The following is a 9,694-nucleotide window of genomic DNA, read 5'->3' as shown; positions in this document are numbered from 1 at the left end:
TTTTTGCATCTTTTTTATTTTATTAATCTTAACTAACTTTAGCAGTTTCAAAAGGTTGATAACAGTTCATTTTAAAAGAAAAAAAAAGCCATTGCTACAGCCTAAGCAAAGATCAGACAAGTCTGAGGACAGGTTTGAGCTCGCTCACCTTTTGAAAGCCTTCATGTCTTGCCATTTCCACTATTGTCTGGGCAGAAGCATTTCATCCTGCGTTTTCTCACCTATTTTACTCAGGGGTGATGGTCACATCTAATCAGTATTTGAACCCTTAGTGAATTCAGACTCAGCAGACTCTAACCCCAGCAATTTTCCGCAAAATCTATTTCATCCTACTTTCATTCATGGAGATTAAAGGTTCTGTCTAACTACTGTGGGGGGAAGAGGGGGAAATTGATTTTTCCCTGCCTTGCTGCTTTCAGAGTTACTTTTGTAAGGCTTGTTATTTTCTGTTTTTTGCACCTGCTCTTCTTTGCTGAGAAGTGGCTGTTGCCCATGCAGTCACTGCAGTGGAAGCAGACATCAGCTATCCCTGGGGCAGCGGGACTTCATCAACTGGTGAAGCAAACCCAGTGTAGGTACCAGTGGCCCAGGGTAAAGGAGCCACTAGCTCTGTTTCTCTCTAGAAATTGTGCTTCATATTGCCTTTCCACTGGTGTATTTGTTGATTTGCAGAGAGCTCTCCTTTCCTTTTGTGAGGATCCCTGGGCGCACCAAACTGCCCAGGTTGTGTAATGAGAAGCTGGTGCTGTAAAGCAGCTTTTAATGGCACAGCAGGTGTCAGTTTTGGAGAGGCTGTCCCTCTACAGCAACCTCATTGGCTGAGGTTGTGCTCTTAAATACCAGCAGAACAATGGATATGTACTATGTGCACACATTTCTAGAAACACTGCCCAAGGCAGCGCACAGCACAGAGCCCCTGCAGGGTGGTGACAGGACTGAGCTGTCTGCCTCCAGAACAGGTCAGCGCAGTTCAGCTGTGGTTCTGCACAGAAATAAAGCTGGCTCTGAGGCTGTGCTCCCCCAGCCCTTTCCCTGCTCAAGCAGCAGCCTTCAGCAGTGCTCCTGATGGCTGCATCTGGCTACAGACAGCACCGCAAGAGTTAAGGACCATAAATCTTCCTCAGCAGCTGAGGGCTAGTTGAGCACATGCCAACCCAAGATAGGTCTGGTATGCAAATATTACTGTGAGTCAATTGTCTTATTCCATAAATTGTTGACAGCTGAGGGCCTGATGCGCTCTCCTTTATGGCAGTGGGCTGCATGCCAGCATGTCCCCTTGAGTAAGGACTCTGCTCAAGGTTAATCCTTGAGGCTGGGAGAGTCCTTGCCACAACCAGTTCTCAGAAAGCGATTGACAGCATGCTAAATTTTGAAATATTGGCTAAGTGGTAAAAAAGACGGATTGTGCACATGTAATCCTTTAGACAGAAGCTGCTGACTGAGTCTGGGACTAAGCCTGAATCCAGCTGTACCTAGACTCCCCTCAGAAAGGAGCACTGAATGCCTGGGACTCCTCCCTGAACCTCAAGACTCAATGGCAGTAGCGTCTCCCTACTACAGTTTTGCCTGATCCCGTTCTTTATGCAGTGAAAATCAAGTGTACCTTGACACTGAATGTTGTTAAAACACTGTTGCATTTACGATCAAGCTTCATTAAATTACTGTTTTACGTTGATAAACATTTTGCTATTTCTTGGTTACAAGTGAAGTGCAGTACTTCATCTATAGCACTGGCCTGGCACAAGCAGCACATTCTCTCCCTTGGTTCAACCAGAATTCCTCTGAACAGTGGCTTTGGTCACTGCTTACCATCCTTGGTAGTATAAGCTCCCAGCAAAGTACTGTCTGTATCTCCTAAGGCAGGATAATGCAGTTTGGCTGTCACAGATTGATGGTGGGACCACTTGTCAAGCAGGAAAGAAGGTCTAATATAATTAATTCCAGGAGACAGCTGAAACCCACCTCTCCAGGTTGGCAGAGCCTGCTCTGATGACCAGCATTAGGTAAGAGAAGTTCAAGTCATTTGCAATTCGCTTTTCACTCTGTATATCCCTAGGAGAGTTTTCATGGGCATTTCCTGTGGAGTGTGTGGTAAGATATGTCTCCAGCTAGGCTTTACTTCACAGCAAATTTAGTTTGACAGAATCACCTAATATGCTGAGTTGAAAGGGACCCACAAGAATCCAAGAAGTTCAACCCCTGGTCTTCCACAGGACCATCCCTAAAAAGCATACCTGAGAGCATTGCCAAATGCCTCTTGAGCTCTGTCAGGCTTGCTGCTGTGACCACTTCTCTGGGGAGCTGTTGCAGTGCGCAGCCACCCTTTGGATGAAGACTTTTTCCTAATATCTGGCCTAAACCTCCCCTGACACAACTTCAGGCCATTCCCCTGGATCCTGTCACTGTCACCACAGAGCAGAGATCAGTGTCTGCCCCTCCCCTTCCCCTCATGAGGGAGTTGTAACTGCACTGAGGTCTCCCCTCAGTCTCCTCTTGTCCAGGCTGAACAAAGCAAGTGACCTTGTCCACTCCTTGTATGGCTTTCTATCCAGACCCTTCACCATCCCCGTTGCCCTCCTTTGGGCATTCTAATAGTTTAATGTCTTTCTTACACTGCAGCACCCAAAACTGCTCCCAGCACTCAAGGTGAGGCTGCCCCAGTGCAGAGCAGAGCAGGACAATCCCCTCCCTTGCCCAGCTGTTGATGCTGTGCCTGATGCCCCCAGGACAGGGTTGGCCCTCCTGGCTGCCAGGGCACTGCTGGCTCGTGTTCAACTCAGCACTGACCAGGAGCCCCAGATCCCTTTCCATGGCTCTGCTCTCCAGCATCCTCTTCCCCAGTCTGTCTGTTCATCCAGGGCTGTTCTGGCCCAGGTGCAGAGTCCAGCACTTCCCCTTGTTGGGCTTCATGCAGTTGGTGATTGCCCAGGGCCTCTCTGCCCTCAAGGGAGTCAACAGCTCCTCCCAGTTTTGTAGCTCCGCAGTACTGCAAACTTCCCTGAAAAAGTTTCGTCTGGAGAAGAGCCACCTGGATGCTGCTACTATGAAGGGTAATTCCACTAAGGTGCTCCCTGTCATATCTTGGGATGATAGTCCTTACTCCATTACACCACTGGCTCAGTCTGATGCAGTTGCAGTACTCAGATTCAGTCACATATCAATTCCTCTAGAAGCAGAGAAGGAGAGCCCAGCTGTGAGATAAACTGTTAGTTGCTGTAGGCACCTTTACTCAGTCAGTCTTGCCTGACTACATTTTTCCCACTGCATCCAAACCCAGTCCATACATGCTCCTTGATGAAAAGGGAATTGTTGCACTAAGTCTGACTTTTTCCTTGTAAGTCTAGACCAAGATTAAGTGGTCTTTGAAAATTCATTTGAGGCCTTCAGCTCCTGTCCTGTGTAATTTCCTTATTGCCTTCTCCATTATTTCTGAATTGCACAGTCATTTCTGGCAAAAATCTAAGCAATTGACCCTCAAATCTGACAATGATGAAGTGATGTGATGAAATTAAGAATTGCTAAAGGCTACACTTATTTTTTAAAAAGACAGAATTTCGTGATTGGCACTTAAAGAGAATTGACAAAATCATTCAGCCTTTCTAGAGACTAGTGTTTTCTGTCTGCCTTGGACAGGAATATTCTTTCAAAGTTGTCTGGATGTGACTGATCTCTTGTTAGCCACTGTGCTTGAGCATGCTCATACAGAATGAGACACTTTTGGACCTCCATCAAAAGTTTTTTGTTTAATTTTTTTCATGTAGCCTTTGGAGCAAGGCATGCATTGACACCTTCTGATAAATCACTACAAGAACATGTGCTCAGATAAACTGGAGCAGCCAAGGACATTTTGTAGTGTTCTCAGACATCAAGGGTAAATCATCTGGGCTGCGTGTTTAGTTTCAATACATTAGGTATCTGCATCCTTCTGAAAACTACAGCCTTCAAACTGGATCACAAAGCTCTTCTGCAAAGAAAAAAATACTCTGAGTTGCACAGAGGGTAGCTGTAAAAACTGGGAAAAATACCACCAACCAAACCTAAAATTTTCAGCATCCCAAAAGGAAAGAAATTTAAAAAACAAGCACCACCAAAAGGACTCCAAAACCCCCAAAACAGAAGAAAAACAAAACCCAAATCTATCATCCATCTATCTATCTATCTATCTATCTATCTATCTATCTATCTATCTATCTATCTATCTATCTATCTATCTATCTATCTATCTATCTCTATGTGCCAGTTAATCATGACAGAGATGCATCATGAGACAGCCTTGTCTTCCCCAGAGCCTTTAGAATTGCCTCTCTGAGATCCCCACAGAGACAAGGAGAAACTGGAAAGAAGCAGAAATGAGACAAGAAAGTATGGAACAAAGACATGCCGTGCTCTCCCTCCAGACATCCAGATGTAAAGTACAATTAAGTTACTTGGAGTCAGAACATCCCACCCTGTGAAAGGTTTATCTCACTAGATTAGAAGAGAGTATGTTCACTGCATGCCAGTTTGGGGCTGACACTTAGAACACCTTTTGCTACCCATCACAAGAAGAAGCAGGCTTTTAAACCAGACTTTGATTGATTTTATTGCATTCCTGAAGTGGGACTCCTCATTTTTGAAATACTCAGAACTTAAGTGTGTATGGCTACATCAGCACAGGTTAACTTAATACTCTGCAGGAGCTTAGATGCAGAATGACAGTCTAATCATGTTTGATGTGTGGTTTTCCAGTTGCATGCTTCAGGGACAGACTGTAACCTGTCTAAAGCACATTGGCAATAAAAGGAAATTTTCTCTGTGTTTTTGACGGGGACTGTGTTTTTCCTTGACTGGGATACAGGCACATAAGGACCTGAAATCTCTTTTCCCTGAGTATCTGCAAAGATGTCAGGCTGCACACTGGAACAGCTTTGAATGAATATGATTTTTTGGAAAGATACCTTTTGTTGGTGCACTCACTGAAATGTCAAAATGGGTTGAATTGCTAAGCATACCTTTCCAAGAAACCATTGTCAGCTGAGATTTAATATCAAACAATGACATTTCTTCATAAACACCCCATTTAGCTATGGGAAACAAGATCACACATAAGTATTCTGAGTCCTGCTCCTCACATGAAGACAGGTATTGTCAGAAGAGGGATCAGGTGGAGTCTAAACACCTTCAAATCATACTAATAGCACAAAGAGATCAAATACAGAGTTTATTTAGGAGAAATATTTATTTCCTTAGGATTTTTAAACCATTTTATGTCTTTGAACAGATAATCCCTGAACTGACTCTACACACATTTTATCAAGTTTCTCCTTTCTGACTAACTCCTCAGCATCAACAGGTGGAGCTATTTGTATCTTTTCCTGCCAGAGATTTTTCTGAGATTGTTCACAGGGTGGAAATAAGAATTATTTCAGAATGTTTGGGCTTTATTTACTAATGACAAGTTAGTTTAGGTTGTCTTCAGTGTCAGACTTTTCCCACAGAACAAGACTTTCAAGCTCTGACTAGAAATGACCATCAAACAACAAATTTCCATTTCCTCATAAGGTACATTAACTTGTCATCCTGGATTTACAGATGGGAATTCTGCAACTAGCTGCAGCCTGGCCCTGAAGTACCTAAATTGTAGGGATACTGTCTTACTCATCTTGAAGCTTGCTGCTTGTCACACTGACTCCCTGTCCCAGATGTGCCATTCCTCCATTCAGCTCCCTCCTCTGCCCGAATGGGTTCAAACCCAAATGCTCAACATCCAAAGAAGAGCATATTGGGAGTTTAGGGTATCTCCTGTATAGAAAAGACACAAGAAAAATAGGACAGTAAGGTAACAGACAAAACAGGGCCTGTGCTGCCAAACAGATCTGGGACTCTTACTGGGGATTTCAAACACATTTATACCTTTTTTAAAGGAATGACACACTCTCTTCTCACCACCAGCATATAAAGCTAGAATTTTTCTATTTCTGTTTTAATGAATCTTGAACTCTCAGCAGCTAACTCCTGCGTTTTCAAGATGCTCCATGCAGATCTGGCAAAGCACAGAGTGCAGTACTTAGGTGTGTGGCTTTTTGTTCCCAACAACATGCTTTGCAAAGCAGTGCTCTGTTTACAGAATAGTCTGTTATCCTGTAATTAACAAACTCATCAGAACCAGTATCATAAATCACTGATAAAATAATTTCAATCATCTTTATGTATGGGAGAAAATGCAGGGGGACTATATGGCAAGCTGTCACTCTGACTATCAGTGTTTCCAATCGAGAGGAAGAAAGTACCAACTGAAGTTTGTGACATCGGTCTGAATGAATTAAGATACACTAAAAAATGCTATTTTGTTTTCTGGTCATTGAAGAAAAGCAAGTATTGTTTTGCTAAGAAATAGTGCTATCCATAAAACTTTGAATGGAGAGAGGTATCAGTATGTATTTCATATTTCATTTTTAGCATGTCTCATCACAGTAAGTGAAGAACCTGCTGGAGGTCAAAATACAGCATTCTTGTCCAGCTTTGCTGTAACCAGGATAAAGCACTGCCACTACTGGGAAACTGCAACAAACACATTTCAGCTTTCCTGAACAGCAGAAAGGAGGCAATTGGGCTTGAGCTGAAGTGAGACAAGGAAAAGGATGCAGGAACTGTGTGAGAGAAGGACAAGAAAAGAAGGAGACAGCTGGGTACAGCAAACAAGGGTGTGCTTTTAAACTGAGACCTGGAATGGAGAAGCAGAATTGTTACCTGCCTATTTACATTTCTGTGCCACTTTGCAGCCAGCACAAGGCAAGACTCCAGGCAGAGGCAAAGCCAAGCTCTCAGAAGCCATCTGTTTGCATGGTTTCCTTTCCTCTTCACTTTCCCTTTTACAAAAGGGCTTTGTCAAACTGCTGCAGGAATTATACCTGAAACAACTGAGGTGCAAGTGAGGACACCCCAGGAAGGCTGTTCCAATACCCCAACTCAGAGCTGAGTGAGCAATGTCTGAAAATAAATTTTCCTTTTCAGCTTTTACACAGAGTCCCCGGCTAATGGACAACCTCTTCCACAACAGCATCACCGCTACTACCAAAAAGGAACTGTATCTCCAAGGCCAAAACTCTCTTTTCCCCTTCCATCTGTGCTGAAGAATATGCTAGCCTCCGGATACTGTAGAGTTACAGAGCAGAGCCTCAGCCAACAGGCTGAGCTCAGTGCAGTTACCAACAATCCACAGTTAATCCATCTTGCTTGTTCAGGCTAGTGTTATGGGCTTGCTATTCTGAGGGCTGCTGGGAAAGCACAGACACCTGTGCCAGGCTCACAGGGTGGTGCCTGTTTGCTCTGCCCCTCTCTCCTAAGCACAGATGGCATTGTTGGTTACAGAGGAGGTGACAGTACAAGGCTGAGACTGCATGTGTCAACCCAAAACAGGGGCAGTGACACCTCTGCTCTCATATGTGTCACTGCAGATGGGTCCTCTCTCTGCAACTCCTATCCTCTTCCCCAACTCAGCTGGACAGCCAGTTCATTCTTAGCTTCAAGCCCTTGTGACAATACTATTTGGTTATGACTGTTATTTATATTCCCTTTGTTATGTAGCCACCCTTTGAACATGATAATATGAACTTAATTCAATTATCTCTATCACAGAGACAAAATACATCACAATAGTACCAGAGCAATCTCAAGAGAATTTCTGAAAATCTTCATTCATTGACAGATGACCTGTGGAAGCCAGGACTTAATGCCAGCCAAAGGAATAAATGTCCAAACTCAAAATTATAACAGAAAACCAGGTTAAAGTTTCAATTTCCATCCTCAGCTCTGTCCCTTCATCACAAGGTCAGCTTTCCTAAGAACTGTCCTGCTGATGTGGCAGTAAATCTTATAATATGTTTAATAAAATAGTATTAATGTGGTGCCAAGGAACCCCAACAAGATCAAAAACCTCATTGTTCAAAGCTGCACAGAGAGGCAGGCTCTGCTCTGAAGTGACAGTGATCTAATTATGTGGGGGCACCAGGAGTGCACAGCACTGCACTGACTTAATCCCTGTCACCCTGCCCAGCCCTGGAAGAACTTCAGACTCGGCAAACAGGGCTCTGCTCACCACACTGCACTTCTTCTGTCTGCTCTGCCAAGCCAAGCAGCATTTTTATGAGATGCCTTCTGTCAGAAGAACGAGCAGCCATGCCTGTGTGTGAAATGCAGAGGTGCAGAGTCTGTCTGCAGCACTGCAAACAGCCACAGCACACTGGGATTGCTGTTTCTTGCACCACACACTCTCAACCAGCTGGCAGTATGCCCTGACTGTTTTTCACATCAGACTGGCAAGTGGATCCCACTATCAGCCACAGAAAAGAGAAGAGAGACATGTTCAAAACGTTTTTTCATTTTTAAAATGATGGAGCTTCTCTGCGTGTTTAAATTGCAGTCATGGACAGCCCTTCTCCAAGTCACTGCATAGTTTTATGTTTTGTCTTGAAACACTGACTCCCTCTTTTCAATGGCACCACTGGTGCCTCACCTTTTGACACCTTTTCTCTCCCCCCCATACTTCAAGTGCTGATTTGGCCCAACAGCTGCCCACCATTTGTATAGAGAAGCCCTGGGAGCCCAGAGAGATGCTGCTTCAGAAGCTGCAAAAGGAAAAAATCAATCAATCAATCTGTCCTTCTTTGGTGTACCCTCACTTATGGTATGTCAGGCTCCAAATAACAGTGCCCTTAACCTCTTTTGATCAATAGAAGGTATCCAGTTCTTCAGAAGACAGCTATCTTCAGAAACTGTAATGGATAATAAAGTCTGGGAAAAAACAAATCTAACTCACTGATTACTTTTTCCCCACTGTTCATCACCAGGGCCTTCAGCCCTGGCACACCTGCCAAGCAGGCAGTTTTCATCACACTTCATGACCACTCACAATTCTCGAGGGAAATGAATGTATGCTGAGGTTTGCAGCCTTTTTGGCATTATTACTGTACATAACCTTCTGCACTATTTAGGCACAAATTTTGTTGGTTGGAAGATCTGTCTGAGCCATTCACAAGGGCTCAATCCCTCTCCCCAGTAATTTATCACAGAATTATAGAATAGCTTGGGCTGGAAGGGACTTGAAATGTCACCCTGCCATGTGCAGGCACACCTTTCACCAGACTAGGTCCAACCAGCCCTTGAACAGAATTTCACCAGAGCAACATCCAGTCTGGCATTGAATATCTCCAGGGTTGGGGAATCCACAGTTTCTCTGGAGCAAGGGGTTCTCAGTGCCTTACCACCCTCCTAGCAAAGATTTTCTTCCTAAATATCTAATCTAAATCTACCCTCTATCAATTTGAAGCCATTCTTCTTTGTCCTGTTGCTCAGACTGTCTTGTAAAAGTCTCTCTCCATGATCATGTAGGTTTCCTTTAGCTACTCTAATGACACAGCTGGGTCATCCAGAGCCTTTTTGTTCCTAGCCAAATTCACTCAGCCTGCTGTGCATGGTGCTTTGGATGCAGCATCACTTTTCTTTTCTTTTTCTTTTCTTTTCTTTTCTTTTCTGTTCTTTTCTTTTCTCTTTTCTTTTCTTTTCTTTTCTTTTCTTTTCTTTTCTTTTCTTTTCTTTTCTTTTCTTTTCTTTTCTTTTCTTTTTTCTCTTCTTTTTCATTTTCTTTTCTTTTTTTCTTCTTTCTCTTTTCTTTTTTCTTTTCTTTTCTTTTCTTTTCTTTTCTTTTCTTTTCTTT

This window comes from Haemorhous mexicanus, chromosome Z (assembly GCF_027477595.1).
Source record: "Haemorhous mexicanus isolate bHaeMex1 chromosome Z, bHaeMex1.pri, whole genome shotgun sequence".
Classification (NCBI taxonomy): Eukaryota; Metazoa; Chordata; class Aves; order Passeriformes; family Fringillidae; genus Haemorhous; species Haemorhous mexicanus.
The sequence above is the reverse complement of the archived record's forward strand: the minus strand, read 5'-3'. Positions refer to the sequence as shown.